The sequence below is a fragment of the Ochotona curzoniae genome, unplaced genomic scaffold (genome assembly GCF_017591425.1).
Source record: "Ochotona curzoniae isolate NIBS_2020 unplaced genomic scaffold, NIBS_Ocur_1.0 scaffold_1037, whole genome shotgun sequence".
Lineage (NCBI taxonomy): Eukaryota > Metazoa > Chordata > Mammalia > Lagomorpha > Ochotonidae > Ochotona > Ochotona curzoniae.
The window spans coordinates 11,642,590-11,663,642 of NW_024467083.1; positions in this window are offsets into that span (position 1 = coordinate 11,642,590).

A 21,053-nucleotide genomic window follows, 5' to 3' on the forward strand; every position below is an offset into this window, starting at 1 on the left:
CTGAGTTCTCTTATATTATTACAATAGCGCTGTTCTTCCTAAACAGTCATAAGTCCATCATTGAAGGCATGGACAATGACAGACGGTCCAGCATCTCATTGTCAAGATATGTTCAACAGTTTCGTTGGGAGACCATCTTTGATCTGGCAGTAGAGATGAACACTGCATTCTATTCTCATATTTGGATGAGATTAGTCTCCATTACACAGTTACTATATACCTCCTTTAATGAAAAGTCACGAAAAAAAATCAACAACAGGAAGAAGAAAGGAAATTTAAAATGCGGAGAAGTTAAATAACATGCTATTGAATGACTAATGCGTCACTTAAGAAATGAAAATCAAGAACCTGCTTGAAGAATATGATGCCACTGTATGACCTATGAGTCACTGAAGAACTTAATATGAAAAAAAGACTGTTTTGAAGAAATGAAACTAAAACAAAAACATCAATATCCATGAGATGTAGTTTCTGCTGGACATTTTTGGATGAGTTATTTCTCCTGCTTTTGTTTTTTAAATCTAGTTCTTTGTCTGGGTTCACTTCCTAAGCTCCAGGTGAGTGCCCCTTTCCACTGGTGCTGGTGGAGTTCTGGCCACTGGTGCAGTTCAGATCACCGCTGGCTGAATGCTGCTGGGATATCTGGTCACTGCCACGCCACACCATTGTTTCTGATGTTTTCTTGTGTCCATCAATCTCCAGGTGTTCTTCTGCCTTTGATCTGTCCTGTCCTATTTCCTAGAATGTACCCTCTCTGCTTCATCTGTTTCTCCATCTGTTTAAATGTGTCTGTACCCTATTCTACCATCTTGATTCTTCTAGCCCTTTCCTTCTTAAAACTGATTGACATTTCATATTATGAATATACCACATTTTGTTTATCGAATCATTTGATGAATGAAGAGAAGTTTAAATCAATTGCTTGTATGTTCAATTTTTCTCTACCCTTGATCCTTATGACAATGTTGGCTAAGTGACAATCATGTGTGCTTATCATTCATGATGCAAAGTTGCTGGATGGCAGTGACAAACAGGAACTGCCTTTTCCAGTGCCCCTGTGTCCAAGCGGGACCGGTGACCGTGCATTGCCAATGGAATGTGAAAGGAAGTATGTGCTGCACGTCTCAGTATGCGGGGCACTCAACACCTGCTGACAGAAAGCAGGGGATATCAGAGCCACAAGGTGGAAATCGTCAGTATTTCTGAGCCAGGAGTTTGAGGAGAGTCTCTCCGGAGGTCTTCTCTTCAAGGAATGACATAGTTTTGCATCAAGTGAGATTTAGGGTCTGTCAACTTTCCTTGTAAAATCTCCAATGCCCATCTATTTCAAGTTGCTTCTTCTACCTTTCTACTTTCCTTTCTTGCTGTTTCTTGCTAACTTGGCTTTTCTCTGCTTTATCTCTTGCTTTTCAGTTAGCAAGGCATACCGAATTCTTATGTGAATAGCATCTGTATCAATTCTCTGCATTGTAAATGCTCTAATAGGGTAGCTCCCGCAGAGGTGGATCAAGGCACTAGGCCAATCCAATTGAAAGCCTGCAATGCTAACCTATATGGGGTATTTGAAAACCATTGGTATGTAATGGAGACCAGAGCAGCAGGAACCAAAAAAGAACTGTGGTATGCAACTTTACCCCTGAATAAAAATAGGCCCCCAATAAAATTGTTAACTATACCTTGACAACAAAAGAATAGACTCTACCATTGCTTATACCTATAGTGTCACGACACATGTAAAGAACGGAACACTGGGGTCTAGACTAGAGCTGAAGGCCTGTATTATTGTAAAATGCAGGGTTCACAGAAGAGAGAAGAAGGGTCAGGGAAAAAGAAAAGGAAAGTGGGAAGGTCTACACCTACACAATTGTAAAACAGGAAATAAGAATTTAAAAATAAAAAAAATTGTAAGCCACTGGGAATCACATTCACATATACCAATAGTTGTCTCGGGGGGGGGGGAGACTGAGTTGGCTGAAAGAAGTGCATGGAAAAGCCTTTTGGTGGAGACTGAAACCTTTATGGGACCTAACTTGCTTTGGAAAGTAGCTGGGTTCTGGAAAGGCAGGGCTCTGTTTTTTGCTGAATACAGATTAGCATTCAGCACTCTCTCTAAACAAATGTTAAACAGACATATAGAAAGCATCAGTCTGTAGGTCCTGTGTCCACCATGTGTCTAGTTCAGCTCATTTTTCTTGCTGTTTCTGGGCTATTTTTGTTTTATTCCATTGATCCTTCTGGCATTCATGCTCCCTGCTGACTGAGTGATCTTCTGGGAGCACAGCTCTCATCTTGTGATGTCTTCCTTTACAGCTCCGAGGCTGCACAGCACCTAGGATGAATGGTTTTACATAAATTAGTCTTCCCAGCTTCTAGGAAGAGAGCAGGAGACAAAAACCACTTGAACAGTGCAGGTTATAATGTGGGGAGGTGACACTTGTCACTGGCCATTCCTTCCCTCTGAATCTGCTCAAAATGTTCTTTCTTCTGAAATCCCAGCAGGGTCTATAGCCACTCCCTTTTCTAAACTCAAGATCATCATTTGTGTGAAAGCTCTCCTGACCAGAGACTAGACTCTTCTTTATTTCTTCCTTTTGTTTTCTTTTCCTCTCCAAATCCAGACAGTAGCTGGGAGGCAGAAATGCTTAGATTGTTCTAGTGTTTACTCACGGGTCCATGAGAGTGTGAGACTGTAATGATACCCTTGTTGTAAAGGAAGGCATATATTCCTGCTAGGCTGAGCACTTGGCAGTCCACCATGCTTCATGCTTTATGCAAATTGATACTGTAGGCAATTGCTCCCCATTGGCCCTCAAGTTTATGGTGTGTAGAGGATGGGGACCAGGCTCATCCTGTGGAAATAAACATGAGAGTTTAGATGTCTCCTTGGGGTAAAGTAGGGCCCATTTATCCTTTCCTTTTCCTGAATGGTCTTCTCCATTTGGGGGACATAAATCATCTTTGATAGGAAAAAGAAATTAAATGTCTGACAATGAATTTACCTTGCAATGAGAGTAATGTTAATGGAAGAATAAAGCAGGTTTTTCTTATCCAGGAAATTTCTTTGCCATTCTGAGCGTGTCCTGAGGATGGAGGGAAGTTATTTGTCTGGAGTTTATACCTAAAAGAGTTCTTTACATTTGAAGTATCTCACCACCTGTTCCCACTGCAACTGTTCAAGTAACAGCTCCCAGTTGTCCCACCAATAAACTTAGACCAGGCAGGCTTTGAGACTGAAGGTGAATGCCCCTAATTACATAATTTTTGGGATGCTGAGTCTAATTATAAGAGTGTTCTTAAAAATTTATAACCAACAGGAAATACCTCTAAATAAAGCTTATTTTTGTTTGTGTGATCCCCACACTCTTTGGATCCCACTGGTCTGGCTTTCCCATTGTATTCTCTGGTTAGTAAACCCATCCTATGCAACCCAAAGAGACTGGGTCCAGCGACACACTACTGAAAATTGTTTACTCGCTTACCGGAAGCAATTTATGTTTTGCTAGTAACAGTCAGAAACTGAGGTAGCATAGGCAAATGGTATTTTATTCCTACAAAGGAAACCCTTGACCATAAATTCCTACATTGCTAAGATCTCCGTCATCTCTTTCCTCAATAAATGCATTATCACTTACTGAACATTTTTATCAAAGTAATGGCAAATATACTTGCTTTCTTGTGCTTTCACTATTCACATTTATGAAAGACAAAACTGTGACTCACAGAACACCCATGCAAGACACCACAAAGCATCACAGTACTTTTTTCATAAGAGCCTAGAAATCCTGCAAATGCAACTACCAATAGTGACTACCACTTGGATGTAATTGATAAAACATTTGTGTGTTTCATAATATGTAACATATCATACCTTCCATACACAAAGACACACACTGCAGTGCTTGCCTTAATGGTCCAGGCACATTAATGGGTTTGGTTCTTAAGAATTCCCTGGCATAGATAACTTACACTCCTATAGTTAAAAGCAAAATAATTAAGACCTTTTTTGTTCTTAAGTTGTACCTTCTGAGATTCAAATGCATTACTTAATTATAAACCTTCATGGTTTATGTTCACTTTTCTCCTAATTAATCACTTTTGGCTTAGACATAACATAGCTGCATGGCTCAGTGAGGACAGATTTTAATTTCCTCTTTGTGATGGTTTGTACAAGAGCTCTCTTACCACAATGGGAGGTTTTTCCCCCCTCACTGTAAAGGTAGCCACCAACTTCCTTCCTCAAAATCCCTAGTTAGTATATGGAGTAATTTGAAGCTCACTGGTGGCAAATGAAAGAGGAATTGCGCACTTGGTCACACAGCCGTGGGAGTTGGCAGTCTGAGCCATAAGGTTTCACACGACTAGGAAGGACTCTCAGCTGCTGCCACCGAGCTGCAACTGCCCAACTCTGCCTTGACGCAGTGACGGAGCTTCTCAGGCAACATTCAGAGATGAACTCCACATGCCAGCGCCCCCTGAGGTGTAAATGATTAAAAACACATGTGAAGCCAGAGCACGGGGAAGTTGCAGAAGGCGGGCCGGTAAAGGAGAGGGCAAATGGGACTTTCTATCAGGAAGATGCTAAAATTTAGGATGGGGGCTGAGGGGAAGCGTTTGCAGAGTCATCCTCCAATGCTACCTACATCTTGCTTTTCACCAACACTGATACCCTTGGGTGTTTTTGAAGTGACTCCTCCATTGAGATTCTGCTGATGTTGTCTCCATTTTGTCTGCCCTTGAACACGGATGGCTGTTCCCTGCTGTGAAGGGCAGCAGGTTCCTGGATGCTCTCAGTAAACTTAGGAAAGAATGCAGCCCAGGGGATTCAGCTGGTTCCACCTATGCTAAGAAAGGCGATTTTTTTTTTTTCTTTTACAGCATCTGGTTTCACTTTGTGCTTTCTGAGAAAACCCCATATAAGAGAGAGAGAGAAAAAAAAACCAACATCTTTCTTGTGAAATAGAGTTTTGTGTGGCATGGGTGAGATTACAAGGGTGTCTGTGCCATCCGTGGCTGCCATTGGCTGAGACTCCGGAACTAGATGCCTCATTACATTCATGACACTGCAGTTTCCCTCAGTGCTAAGGGGTAATGAAAGCATACTGCTTCTCTAATCACTTCCTTAATCACTTCACATCTTAAGGACTAAGGACCATTTCCCTTTCTGATTGTAAATGCTCAGTATGTCTATTAACTACTGTATTAGGATGTTTTGTACATGTATTTTGTTAGGTGGCTAAAATATCAGTATATTGGCATGATAGAGTCAGGCAGATACGAGTGCTGTATTTTTTAAATATATGTTTATTTGAGAGGGAGTGATAGAGGCAGGCAGACAAATAGAGAGAGAGTGCTGCCATATGCTGGTTCACTCCTCAAATGTCCACAACAGCAAGAATTGACCTAGAGCCATTAAGGAGCGGCAGGAACCCGAGTGAAGCCATCACTTTGGCCTCCCGTGGTCTTCAGTAGCAGGAGCTGGAGCTGACCATTGGACTTATGCACATCAGGATGGGATACAGGCGATTTATCAGCATCTTAACTGCTAGGCGGGACAGCAGCTACCTTTCTGTAATTTTCTAGCTGTGTGATCCTTGGCCAGTTCTGTGGACATCACCATTATTGTTCATGTGGAAATACTAATGCCTAATTTGTCAGGTCATGAAAATTAATGGGAAAATATAATAGTAGGTATACATAATAGCGTTATCATATTAAAAATCCTCGGTTTTTTCAAACATTATGCTTTCAGAAGAGTTTCCGGTACATGGCAAAATTGAAAGAAAGGTGTAGAGATGTTCTATGCACATATACACACTAGTTCTCCTCTGGCTGCTCCACTTCCAATCCAGCTCCCTGCTTATGGGCTGGAAATCAGCAGAGGGTGTCTCAAGTCTGTGGGCTCATGTACCCACATGGAGGAGCTGGATGAAGCTTCTGGTTTCTGGATTTACACTGGTCCAGCTTTGGTTGTTGTTCCTTCTGGGGAATGAACCAGCAGATGGGATATCTCTATTTTTCTCCTTCTCTGTAAATTCTTCCTTTAAATGAAAATAAATAAGTCTTTTTTAAAGAAAAGAATTGGGATGTGGAAAATCAAAAAAGCAAACTTAAAGTTGTATTATTTTACTACTGAGTTTATTACTGAGGAGTATATTGGCATTCAAAGATCCAAGATTTGTTCAAAGGAACAAAGCTAGAAACTAGAGAGGAAAATTGTAAGCCAGATCTCAAATTTTAGTTCTACTGGTATTAATCATCTTGAAAATTGAGATTTTCTTGCTTTATTTATTGTACATTTAATACATTTCAGTCCTATATGGTAGGTTAAGGTTAAATCATGTCTGTAAATTGCTTCTCAGCCTCCTGCAAGAAACAGGAGGCTAATTCTCCTAATGCTCTTCTTTTTCAGTGTAACCTCAGCGATTCACTCCTCTAAGACAGGTATTTTATTGAGACACAATTAGCATACAATAAGCTTAGACATTTAAAGCACACACTCAAGTTTTCATCTGTGAACCCACTCTCAGAAAATGAATGTGAGAAATAAACCCATCAGTCACCAATTTCTTTCTTTCTTTTTTAAAGATTTGTTTATTTTTATTGAGAAGGCAGCTGTACAGAGAGGAGACAAAGAGAAAGATGTTCCCGTCTGCTGGTTCACTCCCCAAATGGACATATCCAAAGCCAGGAGCCAGGAGCTTCTTCTGGAACTCCCACGTGGGTGCAAGGTCCCAACGCTTTGTGCCATTTTCCACTGCTTTTCCAGGAAACAAGCAGGGAGCTGGAAGGGAAGTGGAGAAGCAGGAATACAAACTGTATGGGATCTTGGCACTTGAAGGAAGAGGATTAGCCAGTCAAGCCATTGCGCTGGGCACGTGCCCACATTTTCTTATACTGGTTGTAGTATCTGCATCTCTGTAACACCCCTCATCGCATATGTCCTTAGGCAACTGTAGCCTGCTTTCTGGTTTTCTGAATTAGTTTTATTTTCTAAAATTCTACATAAATGGATTTATAAAACATATAAACTATATGGACTCACTTCTTTTACTCAGTAAAACTATTTTGATGATTACATATCTTGTGTGCATTAATAATTCATTTTTTTAATTGCTGAAAAGTATTTTGTAACATAATTATACCTAACACAGGATTTGATGGCGAGACAATTACGTCATTTGCAAATACCAACAATTGAACTTTAAATCTAGGTGCCTTCTTCACTTTTTAATGTAACATCTAGGATCTCCCATTCATAAAATTGTTGCAGACTAACTTGTTAGCATCCAATAAAGTAAACTTCATACTTTTCACAGCTTTTAATAGTGAAAACAAAAGGAAGTAAAAAAGCAGCATAACTTCGGCTTGGTTTTTCTCTCATCAGTCACCTGCCTTGGAAATCCGAAGTCATTACACTGACAATTGTCTATCCTGAAGCCCTATGTTGAAAAGATTTTAGGAGAGTCCATCTCACATGTAGAATACTCAAGGAGCTTCTGTCGTTCCAGGTTCAGCTGGTTGTGTCTTAGACCAGCAAGGAGCTAAGCGGGCCTTGAGCCTGAGTCCTACTGCAGGGTTGAGTTGCTTGCATGACACTGCCTTGCCTTCAGGCCAATGGGAAAAAATGCTGTGTTTCCTTTAAGACACTAAGTTTTGAAATGATTTGTTATGCAATACTAGCTATCTGAAACACCACGTATTTTATAGCATCTTTCCAGATCTCTTGCTCATCTTGTTAGAGTACTTTCTCTGAAAAGTTTTTAGGATACTCTTGGATTGTAAACATGTGAGACTTTATATTACTAAAGCCACATTTACTTTTTACTATGTTTAAATAATAAAGCTGATAATTTACAAAAGTGTAAGCCTGAAGTCAAATCAGTCTATTGCAGTCTTGTCTCCAAGTCACTAAACTCTTCTTTTAAAAATGTTTTGTTGATATGAAGAGGACAGATTGTACGCATTCTATATTTTCAGGAAGTTAACCACACTTTTCTTATTCTGCTTCGCCTCGATACCTCTCTTCAAACCTAAATTTTTAAATTTTTTTTTTAAAGAGAACAGATTTCATGCATTTCATAGATCACAAGCCAAAAAAAAAAAAAAAAACTATCCTTCCTCAACCCTTCTCCTTCCATCTATACAATTCTTTCCTTTCACGTAATTGCAACAGTATCTTCTTAGAAACCAGAAGGAGAAAGCATCTTTTCTGTGCCTTCAGTTTCTAACCCTGCTCCTAGCTGCTTAGAGCTACTGTTAGCTATGGTTTGGCCAATGCATTTTTGTATATCTACAAAACTGTTTTTCAGTGCTTTGAAATACAAAGCCACAGGAAATCTAAAAAAACAATACAGACTGAATTTTAGTCTTATTTGGACATTACAAAGAACTTTAGCATCCACAAATGACTGGAATTCAATTCAAACACAATCTAATAGAAATGACGGTGTCTTTTAAAATCATTTTAATTAATTAACAAGAGTGAGAGGTCTGCTGCCGCTGCTTTACTCCCCGGATGCCTGCAGCAGGCGAGAGTAGGCCAGGCTGAAGTCAGGGTCTGGAAACCTCAGCTGGGTTCTCCTGTGGCTGGTAGGAGCCTATGGACGTGGTTATCCCTTACTGCCTCCGAGGTGTATTAGCAGGAAGCTGGATTGGATGTAGAGGTGGAATGGATTCCAGGCACTCTGATATGAGATGTGTTCTAAGCAGTATCTTAAACTGGGTGTACTGTGACACCTGACCCATTAAAATTATTTTTTGAGCAACTGACAGTTCAATGGCTGTATCTTTCTTGGGAGTCACAGAGCATGCTGGCTAAATAACAACAGAAATGCTTTTAAATCAATCAATTTCTGTTTTTTTTTAATAGAACAGGTGATGTAAAGTTTTTATTTGACAATATGTTTATTACAAACTATTTTTGGAAGAAAAACCTTTTGTAGGTAGACCAGATCCTGTGTGTCTTAATTGTCTTATAAGATCTGGGTAACGGGATAGTCAAAACAGCAAAGAACACAAAGATTGTCTGAAACACTTTAAATTTCACAAAGAAGTTACCAGGTAGAAGGGGACAAGTGCAGTGACTGATTTTCCTGATAAAATGTCAGTGTCTTAACAATGGCTATGAAAGCTTGGTGACCCTAAGCATCTTACAGAACAAAGAAGTTGATAGAAAAAGGTGAAAATGTTAAAGGGGGGAATATAAGGAACACAAAAGAAAGATGACAAAGTGACAAGTTAAACATAATCTGCAGAATAAGAAACGTCAGAAGCCTCCTCCGCAGTACACCTACAAACACCTGCCCTTTTATTAATACATAAAAGAGGGCCCCTCACTGTAACTCCTTGCCTTCCTGGATAGAAAGAAATCAGGTGACTAGGCAGTGTGAGGGTCCACCTGGGACAGACTTACTGGACAATACATTTAACAAGTTGCATTTTACCTTAACCCTCTTTGATTTGCTACCTCCAAAATTTTGGTATTGAAATCTTCCAACTCTATTCCATTTCTCCTTTCATTGCTGCACTTGAAAGGTCGCTAAAGAGTTAATAGATTAAAGTCAGCATATCTCCTGAATAAGCCACATGTGTTCTGGGGAAAAATGGTAGGGGGATTGCCTTGACTTGAAAACTTCTAATTGAAACCAACTTTGAAGAGACAGAGAAATAATCGGCTACATACGGCATGCTTTCCATAAGCATACGAGATCCTAGCCAAAGTTTCAATCTACTCTGATTTTTGAAGCCCTTTGATGTCTTTGACCGAGCTTCCGTGGAGTGCATTCAGTGATCCCAAGTACTTCACCTACTGCTTGGTCTACCATGCAGGTGGGAGAGCCTTTTATTCTAAGCATTCCTTTCTGTCTAATAAAAATAATATTCAGGCTAATAAGACAATGCCTTTCAGAATAACATAATTGAGTTATGTTCAACAAGGTTGAGTTATAGTTCAACAAGGTTCGGAGGAAGGAAAATTTTTCAATGCAGTAATAAAAGAAAGAGCTGAAGAGTTTGGAGTGAGAGGCAACAAATACCTTCTTAATGAATAGAATTTAAATTACAGTTACTTTCCAGACATCAGATACAGGTGACTACTTTAATGGTCTCTTAGTCTTAGGACATTGTCATTATTGGCTAAAACAAGATCCTCTTTTACTTTTTCCATTTTATTCCTAAATCTCATTCCCATTTTCATTTCTCCACAGGTAACTAGTCCAACAGATTATATGTGTGTATTCTTTCCTTGGCACACATTCTTGCAAAATGCATAATTTGCATACATTCAATTTACATGAATGACATAGCATGTATTTAAATCTATTTTAAAGTTTTCTCTCATTCAGGACTGTCTTTTAAGATTTGTTCATGATCTTGTGTTCCTCAAAGCAGCACACAGTGTATGTTTTCTCTATGTGCTCTCCCAGTGCTGTGCACCCAAGTGGCCTCAAGCTGCTTTACTGTAATGATACTGAAGTCAATACTACATACAGGACTATGTACAGGGATTATATGAGAATTTTTTGTGAGCTCTATTCCCAGGACTAGAATTGCTGGCAATACGCTAGAATACATTTAAATTTAAAACATTAGGGGTGCTTTTGGCCACTTTTTCTTATATGTCAGGTTGATATTATAGCTGTTATTACATTTTAGAAGTGTATAAATGAAAGAGATAACAAATGAGATTCCCACTATCACCGAGAGAAGAGTGGACTTTGGGAATTAACTTTCCTTTCCTGAGTACAGCATTCTGCTGTATTCTTTTTACAGCGGCACATTGCCTCCACAAATTTGTCCAACCCTGAAACAGGAATGTGCTGATATTACAGTCATAGCATTGCCTTTCCTGAAGCCTAACAGCCTCTCCTCTGCGAATATGGTGAAGCAGCAAGGTATGGGAGATAGGAGTTTTGTGTAGGTTGATTCAAACTCTAGGATTCTCTGTTTTTTTAGAGGACTAGAAACTCGGTCTTGCAGCAAAATCAAGCAAATGACTGCACTGTGCTGAGGCAGATCTTGAGGGGATTGCTAGAATGATCAGCTTGTGCAGGTCCATCAAGGCAGAGGAAACCAATATTTTTAGAAAGATTTATTTATTTATTTGAAACTCAACGTTACAAAAAGACAGAGACAGGGAGAAAGAGAGATCTTCCACTTACACATTTCTACTCAAAGTGCTTCACAGGCCAGGGCTTAGCCAGGTTGAAGCCAGGAACTGTATTTGAGTATCCCCTGCGGATGGTCTGGGCCCAGCGCGGTGGCCTAGTGGCTAAAGTCTTCACCTTGCACATGCTGGGATCCTATATGGGTGCCAGTTCTAATCCCAGCCTCCCGATTCCCATCCAGCCCCCTGCTTGTGACCTGGGAAGCAGAAAGGATGGCCCAAAGCCTTGGGACCTTGCACCCACATGGGAGATCTGGAAGAAGCTCCTGGCTTCTGGCTTCAGATCAGCCCAGCTCCGGTCATTGTAGCCACTTAGGGAGTAAATTAGTGGATGGAAGATCTCCCTGTGTCTCTCCTCCTCTCTGTATATCTGCCCTTCCAATAAAAATAAATAAATCTTAAAAAAAAAAAAAAAAGAGGATCAGGGACATGTTGAAGGGCAAGCTATCCTTTAATCTGCTCAGAAAAGAAAGTAATGAAAATCCACTCAAGGACAATTTCCTCAAACATATTTTATAAAAACTTAATGATGCCTAACCTGAGTGCTCACATTTTGTAGTTCATACATTCTATGTACACTGCTTTGTTTATTTTTAACGTTGTTCTGAACATTGTCCCTATATCCTTCTAATGCTATCAAATGACAACCCCAGTGGCCATGCTGCAATGCTGCAATGCTTCTGTTATCAACATGAGATTGTCAATTCTCAAGAAGGCCTAACTCAGCCATTCCAGGAATTCTCACACAGACTGTTCTGTCTTTTACAAGGACTTTGAACCTTGATACTGAGTCAAAGAACCCACTTACAAGGGAACATGCACACTATTATTCACAATGCAAACTTTTTCATGCATAGCATGATTGCTTTCAACTTGAGAGAGCAGGAAGGAGAGCCTTCTTAACTTTCCAGGAGTGTGTGTTTAGGAGCAGAAAGTTTTAAACACAGCAAAGCTTTATCTATGACATTGTGAACCTCTCACCCAGTGGTTTTTGATACATCACCCTCTATCTCACCCTGTGACTTGTGGTACAGTTTTCTCCATGACTATTAGGACAACCAGCCCTGTACCACCATACGTTTGAACAAAATCAGCATGTTTCACCCATTGTATCTTCAAGTTTTGAACTCCCCAATCAAACATGGATCACAAATATTCCAGAAACATGGACAGACTTTTCTTATCGTTCCCTGAACTCTACACTATAGCCAAATTGGGTAGTATTTACATTGTATAAAATGTTGGAAGAATATAGAGATGATTTCAGAATTCAGGAGGGTCTGTGTATAGATATGTAAACACTGCAGAATTTTATATGAAACTTGAGCTGCCTCAAATTTTATCATCCATAGGAGTCCTGGATCGAATCCCCTGCAGATGTTGAGGGATGACTGTGTCACAAAAATGATGGACCAAATGTCTTTTTCAGAGCCTATAAAACAAGCAGTAGGAAGCAGAGTTAACAAATAGACCAGATAAGAATTTTAGCAGGAAAAGTCTCGTAGCTTTCAGCAATTCTCATATTTTTATTTTTCGTAGTTTATTAGTCTAATGAAAAAGCAGTGAGCTTATTTGAGGCAGAAGGCTCAGTTCTACATGCTCTGCTTGCAGCAAACAGTGTGTCATATTGGGAACATAACTACTGCTCTGGGATTTCTTTGGGCTAGGAAAATCCCATAGGCATTGTCTAATCCAAAAATTATTAGGCAATTTACCTGACAAGAAAATGCAACCAACAAGGGGACTTGAGGATGCCATGCTTCTAATTGGACCTTTTTGCTAAATTGAGGGATTAAGACCATACAATGCTATTTCTTTGCATCTCTGCACTTCTTTCTGTGCATACACTGAAGTTCTGTTCTAAGAAGCAAAGTGAATCATAGGAATGCCTTTATGGACTCTTTGTTGTGTGATCTAAGGAGAGATGGGGATTCCTTGGGGCAGGTTAGTTCAGAGAGCAGTATTCTGAGTCAGTACAGATGTTGGGTCCAACCCTCAGGGTTGATGGTTCAGCAGGTCTGAGCTTCTGTATTTCTAACAAGTTCCCAGATGATGTCCATGTGGTTGATTTGGCAGCCACACTTGTAGAATCAATCCTATAGAAGAGTCTTAGCTCATGTTTGAGGCGGTCATCTGTAACTCTCCATGTCTGCCTTGTCATAACCTTGGATTTCAGACTTCAGACGGTTTTATTTTCTGTCAATAATCATCACACCAAAGAGGCAATCAATGACACAGGAAATGGAGAATAGGGCAAACTCACAGTTCTCTATGAATTATTCCCCTCTTCATTATCCAGAATTATAGACTTCAGGCCGCATTCCGCTCAAAACCATAGGAAAAAACTGCATATCAATAATTTTCAGCAGATTCCAATAAATACAGCTCACAAATCAGAATACAGATATGAATTAATGCTTCTTTCTTCCTTCCGGGAATAGCTGGTATTTATTTATTTACTTTCTACATGTAACTCTTGAGACACTCTCATTAGACTCATTTATTTTGCTCTCCATTTTACATACAGAGAAACAACAAAAAATAGAGAAAAAGAAGTTTCTTGAAGCTGTTCAAAACAGAAGTTGATGAAGCAAGCATATGCTTTTTTTCATCTGCGTGAAATATCTTATACTGGCTAACCGCAAAACACCCTTTTCATTGCCTATGTCCTATAAAGTGGGCCTATCTATAGGTATGATGCAGAAATAAGTAAGATAGCGGACTTACTGAATACTATCAAGCAGGGACGTGCTGTGGCTATACAATATGAAATATTGTAAAAATATTTTAGATGATATTCTCTTTTTCCATAGGAAATGCTACAATCTATTGATTTGTGATTATTATCTATTTTGCTTTCCATTTATGCTCTGTCAAGAGCCCTTTTCATGTCCTTGTGGCTATGCGTTCCTATTACCTTGCTGATACTCGAGGAACTACTCAAATTTGTTTGAACTGTAATGTATAACCCATTAGGGAGATATGCAGCTAGTACTGGAGAGACCTGAAAAGAGACCTTACCTTTGGCCTTGGGTTCCAGCTTGGCTCTGCTGCTGTTCACTGTGACCCACAGGGTCAGTGTTGATTGTTTTTGCGTCTGATAAGATCAGGTTTCATTACAAATGTTCAATTTTTCTCCACCGCAATGCAGAACAAATAATTTTTAAATTCACAAATCCACATTTTTGTGAAATGCCATGTGTGGCAAGAATGCAAGACAACACCCTTACAGATAAATCTTTTAATTGCAGCAAGTGCAAAAATGAGCAGAATGTAGGCTATTTCACTCACTGTGTGTGTAGGCATAAATAGTTGTCCATCAACTGGCTTTAAACTCACCTCACACTCTTACTCAAGAAAGCACTTCAGAATGCAGGTGAACATGATGACACTGTCAGAAGCATTCCCTGGCATCTCATTCAATTTACTTACTTTTTAAAAAATGAATCATTTCCAAGCAGCAATATATTATTATTATTTTTTTAAGATTTATTTTTATTATTTATTTATTGGAAAGGCGGATATACAGAGAGGAGAGACAGAGAGGAATATCTTCCGTCCGATCATCCACTCCCCAAGTGGGCACAACGGCCGATACTATGCCGATCCGAAGCCAGGAGCCTCTTCCAGGTCTCCCACGCGGGTGCAGGGTCCCAAAGCTTTGGGCCGTCCTCCACTGCTTTCCCAGGCCACAGGCAGGGAGCTGGGAGGGAAGCGGGGCTGCTGGGATAGAACCGGCGCCCATATGGGATCCTGGGGCGTGCAAGGCGAGGACCTTAACCACTTGCGCCACCGTGCCGGGCCCCCAATATATTATTATTAACGAAAAGTTATTGATGGTGGCATGCCCACTTGAACCCTGCTCAGGGGTTGAAAATCACAGAAATAATCTACTTTAAGATTCCTTATCATGCTAATATCTTCTTTATAGTCTATAGTAGCTCTGGATTCACTGTTTTGAAAATTGGTTACCCTGTATAATTACTATCAGCCTTTGTCCATTCTGTTACTATGGGGGGGAAATGCTGCAATGATTCCTTTTAAAAATTTAAGAATAGCCCTTAGAAGAAAACAAAATTTCTAGACTGCATCATTTCTTTCTTTCTTTTTTTTTAAGATGTATTTATTTTTATTGGAAAGTCAGCGATATACAGAGAGGAGGAGAGACAGAGAGGAAGATCTTCCATCCCGATGATTCACTCCCCAAGCGGCAGCAACAGCTGGAGCTGAGACAATCCGAAGTCAGAATCAAGGAACTTCCTCCAGAACTCCCAGGCAGGTGCAGGGACCCAAGGCTTTCGGCCGTCCTCAACTGCTTTCCCAGGCCACAAGCAGGGAGCTGGATGGGAAGTGGAGCTGCCGGGATTAGAACCGGCACCCATATTGGGATCCTGGCACGTTCAAGGTGAGGAATTTAGCCACTAGGCCATTGCGCCGGGCCCAACTCCATCATTTCTTGCACTGAATCCTGGGAAACAAAGGTTAGGGCACTTTTTGACCCTGCCGGCTGCTGGATTATTTTTTATGAGTGCTGTATCTTGAATACAGTGCAGCCCGATGCATTGGTGCCTGCTTGTTTCAAATAGGGAACCATGTTAAGCAATATGTTTTCATGTTTACACTCAGAGTTTCTCCTTATTTATCTCCTTTTGGGATTACTAACAGCTTCCCTGGGGAAGTTTTTAGAAAATGTTTGTAATCTCTCCAAGTACAAGGCAATATTTGTGTAATTTAAACAGTTTGCTCACTTAGTATTTATTCTATTTATCCTGGCACAAAGGCTTCAAAAACAGGATATTCCCCTTATGTCTTATTTTAGTAATAATGTGGCAAATTACAAGCAAGCTTTTACAATTTTTTGCATGGAAGTCTTGGAATTTCCACAGCTTATGTTTTGAGCCAACAAAAATACACAAAGACTGAGTGTAGGGAGTTTTTGAATTCAGTCAATTTCCTTTACAAATTTTTTGGAGGGGGGGCAGATATACTTGCTAACAGGGCAATGAATTTTAAGCATGATTTAGAAATAGAAAGTTGACTTTTGTGAATTCAGAAGAAAAAAAACGATAAAAATGGTTTACATGTAATGATATCACATTGCAGGAAAGGGTGAGGCCTGAGTTATCTGCAAGGTTTTCCTGGGAAGTCTCCGGTTAGAGGAAGACCGAATACGGTGTGGGAATGAACTGAAGTGAGGCTGTTTTGAAAGCGGGCTGTGTGCTAGCGTAGTAAGTACACCTGAGGTGGAATCGAGGTGCTTAACTTCTAGTCCTGGTTTTTCTTATCGAGGTGTGGGTCTTCAAGTAAATCAGTGAATCAATCTAACCCTTAATTCGCATCCGGCTCCTTTTAGTGGAAATAAAAAACAGGTACTCTACGTATTTCCTAGCAACGTTAGGAGACTCATATGGCACAAAGTGTCCTAAACAACTTTTACAATTATAGAGTCCATTTCCTATGTAAAGCCTGTTTAGAACGTCTTTCTATAAGTCAGTCTTTGAGCAAACAATGCTCCGATGATATGGCAAGACTAATTGCAGCACTTTTACTTGTCAGTAATGGTGTTTTATCACTAATACTACTAATATTTACTTACACTTCTATAAGCTTACCTGGCTCTTTGGAGCAAATTCAATGAGTATGACGATACTTCAAAAGGGCTTATGGGATAATGAATTTTAAAAATAAGTTTACTTGGGGCCCCATGCAATAGCATAGTGGTTAAGGCCCTCGCCTTGCATGCGCCAGGATTCTATACGGGCGCTGGTTCTAATCCCGGTGGCCCTGCTTCCCATCCAGCTCCTTGTCTGTGGCCTGGGAAAGCAGTTGAGGACGGCTTAAGACTCTGGGACCCTGCACCCGCCTGGGAGTTCTGGAGGAAGTTCCTTGCTTCTGGCTTCGGATTGTCTCAGCTCCAGCTGTTGTGCTCACTTGGGGAGTGAACCATCTGACAGAAGATCTTCCTCTCTGTATATCCGCCTTTCCAATGAAAAATTAATAAATATTAAAAAAATAAGTTTGTTTTGGTGCAAAAAGTTTTTTTGAAGCCATGCATAGTTTTTTATTTGCCCTTGTCCACTGATGTCTCAGGAAATATCCTAAGTTCCTTCTCAAATGTAAACAAATATTTTATAATTATTTCAGAAGGAGAAGGGATCTCTATATTTTTATCTCCTTAATGCCTTCATGTTGCTGAAGTTGGATTCATTTGGGTGAGGATAAACTGTGGAATGGGATTTACTGAGTTCTCTTCCAAGGATATCCCACTGGGATCAATCAGAAGCAGTTATAAGAACACGGAAAGGCTACACATTTGGGGCTCTGGGGCTCCATTAACTTTTCTTCTCGGTTCCAACAAGAACCAAGAAGAATTGCTTTTCTGGAGTGACAGTCTTAAACTCCCAGAGAGAATCTGAGCAAGATTCTCCCATAATATCTGGCCATTCCTTTGCTTCTCAGATTTTATCAGCAGATTTCTGAATGCTCAGCTTAAGTCATGACAGTATTTAAAATTCAAAGGTGACTTTGAATGTGGTGCTTGAGGATTACAGGTATAGGCTAGAGAAATGAGTGAGCCTTGGAGTTAACTGCAGTATTCATGATGTTGGAATGGAACTGGATCTCCCTGGCTCTGGGTCATTGAAATGGCAACATGAATGTGTGGAGGGAAGATGCATCCCTCCAGTAGACAGTAACAGAGGCACTTGGCATGATGTGGTATAGCAGGTAGAGAAATGGGAGGAAGAGGTGCTGCCATTAAAATGCAGTTTCTGCTGTGTCATGATCTGTGTCTGCTTGTTTGTCTAACCTTCTTGGAGCCTCTGTTTCCTGAACTCTACCATGAAGGTAAAGCACTCACCTTGCTTCTCTGATGAGGTTGCCATGAAGCACAAAGGAGACACTCTGAAGGCACTTAGGACAACTCTGTCAGTAGTTATGCAGGTGGTAAGTGTTATTAGTAAGAGAAAAGAAAATCTTGTGCTACTGTCACAGAAAGCATGCATTAATTGATTTTATATCACTACATTGGCACTTGGGGCAAATAGAGTGTCAGATTTGGTCATGTGTAAGACTGGTTAAAACTTCATCAAAAAGGTAAACTCTGTAGAAAAATAAAGCCCATGTTGGAAACAGTAAGTAATAAGCCAATGTGAAGATAAAATGTTTTTCTGTAGGCAAGAAATGGAAATTACCAGAGAGGGTGGAAGCTCATCATAAATATTAGGAGAACTGGAATGCAACACTTAGATACATGGAATAGACAAAGCCTAATTATTACATTCTGAATTCCCTTAAGTAAATTTACAGAAGGAAAAAGGAAAAAGAAAAATTTTGTATGGGAAATCTACTTCTACTTTTACTTTCTGTGATAATTTGGTCTGTATTAAAATTCAATAAATTATACCATGCATATGTGATTCATTAAGTGTTATCATGATATGATTTATTTTTTATTTTTGACAATAAGAAAACTTTGTTTTTAAAATCCCAGAAAACCATAATAAGTTCATAGTGAAATAGGATTCTCGCAAGACAATGATGGCTCCTCTAGTTTGCATTCCAGAAAGTCTCATATTTAGGTCTTCATTTTCTTTCCTGATTACCAACAGATAAGTAATTGGTCTCTCTTCTGAGTCACAAGTTGAACTGTGTGAAAGTTCCTAACTGATACCACACATATCTTCCTTATTCTGATATAGAAACTGTGTCTGTGTCTTTGTTTATACACCCCCAGGACTGGTGCTTATGCTGTAGCTTTTAAATAAACATTCTGTATATTGAATTGAGTTAGGAAATTGTTACACATGCTACTGATTACCTTACTGCTCCTTGCCCATTGCTCCCCTTTCTTGGGAATATAATCCTTATATTGTTTGGTGGCAGTTTAAAGATCCATTTTAGTTAAAATATTTAATCCTCATGTATTCAATGAGAATTGACTGGAAGTTACTGCCTTCAAAGACAATCTTCAAAGTTATTTGAAAAGTGACTAAGCTTCACTGGTTTTGATTTTTCTTGCTTTATCTTTCCACTTTTTTTCCTGTCTGAAATGCAGAGGTAATGGGTGATGATGGAGCAGCCACATCAGGACCATGAGGGGTTAGTCAACCCAAATATAACTCGAAAACATTAATAAATTATTTTTTTTTAAAAGAGGCAGGTGTTACAGAGAAAAGAGAGAAGAGATCCTCCACCTGCTGGTTCACTTCCCGGATGGCTGCAATCTCCAGAGCAGAGCCAAACCAAAGCAAGGAATCAGAGCCATGAGTTTCTTCCTGGTCTCCCATATGGGTGGGAGAAAAGCATCTTCCACTGTTTTTCCCAGGCCTTTATCAGGAAACTAGATCAGAAGTGGAGTAGCTGGGGCTGGATCTGGTGACCATATGGAATATCAGTGTTGTAGGCAGCAATTTAACCTGCTCGACACCAAAATGTTATCCTGTGGCAAGTCCTCTTTTACTGTGATTTTGATATGGTAGTGCGTATCATTCACATAGCACTTCACAGCCTTTAAAGAGATTTCACACAAAATCATGACTCACGTGGTGCTGCTACTGCCATGTGAGCATCCGTCAACCTGCTCAGAGAGGTTCAACTCACAATGTGCAGGTGGATCATTGGACTTGAACTCAAAACTTGACTCTGAGTGGAGTTCTCTTTCAAATTGTCTTGATTCATTCATTCTACCATCTACTGGTACTATGCTAAGCTCTGGTCATGACTAGGACCTGTACCTTTTTGGAACACCTAGAGCTAATCATTGAGTAACTGCCGGCTCATGAGGCCTAATTTAGTGTCAAGTAACAAATAACACTTCCTTAATCTGTACATCAGCTGTTCAGTTGTTATATTAGTTTGAGTTTCTTCTTCAGACAAATTTGGACTATTTCTTCAATGGTTGTACTAGGTAGGGATTTTGGAGCCATTTGTCATCTTTATCTTTTTTCTCAGAAACTGTCTACATTGTCAATCTCTTTTAAGGAATGGCAACCTAAATCAGACCTCTGTATTTCCAAGGAGACCTGGTAATATGTTGTATGCTCAGAGACCAGGGTTTAAGGTAAATTCAAAGTTGAATGAGTATGAGTGTAATCTGAACTTATCACACTTCAATTTACGTTTTCTCAAGTTAATGTTGGTTCATGTTCATCATACACTTAACTAAAATCATCAGTGTATTTCCCTATAGATTATGACCATATCAAATCTCTTCTACATTATACTCAAACATCTGCCATTTTCCATTGGCTGCTGTGGCCAGAGATGGGCTGGTATAAAGCTGGAAGCCAGGATTTCTTCTGGATCTCTCACATGGGTGCAGGGGTTCAAGGTGCAGGAGCCCTCTTCTGATGATTTCCCCAGCCCTTCATGGGAAACCGGATTGGAAGTGGAACAGCCAAACTCTAGCTCGTGCCCATGTGGGCTGCCGGAGAGGAATTATCCTGCTGCACTACAACCCCATCCCACTCTGCTTTTCAAATGAACAAACAAAGGAATCTGGCAAAGATTAGCTAGTTTTTCAGTCTTAAGTTGTAAATAAATTGATAATTGTGCTACATGTTACTAGTAAAAATGTTAAATAGAACAAATTCAAAAGTAATATTTAATAGTATTTCATTCAGATGCTAGTATCAATTTGTTATCCTTATATTGCAAATCGATTCACTCATTCCTTGCATAATTTTAATAAACGCCTTATGCTAGATTAGATGTGATGATTGAAAGGTAAAAATCATATGTGTTAGCATTGAAGGAAAGAGAGACAAGAATAATTGAAATATGGCAGGTACTTCCCTGGGATGCTCTAGTTACACCGTTATAGAAGGAAATGTGGGTTGGACCTCTGATAGCATCTAACTCGAAGATATTAACAGGAACTTAATTAAAT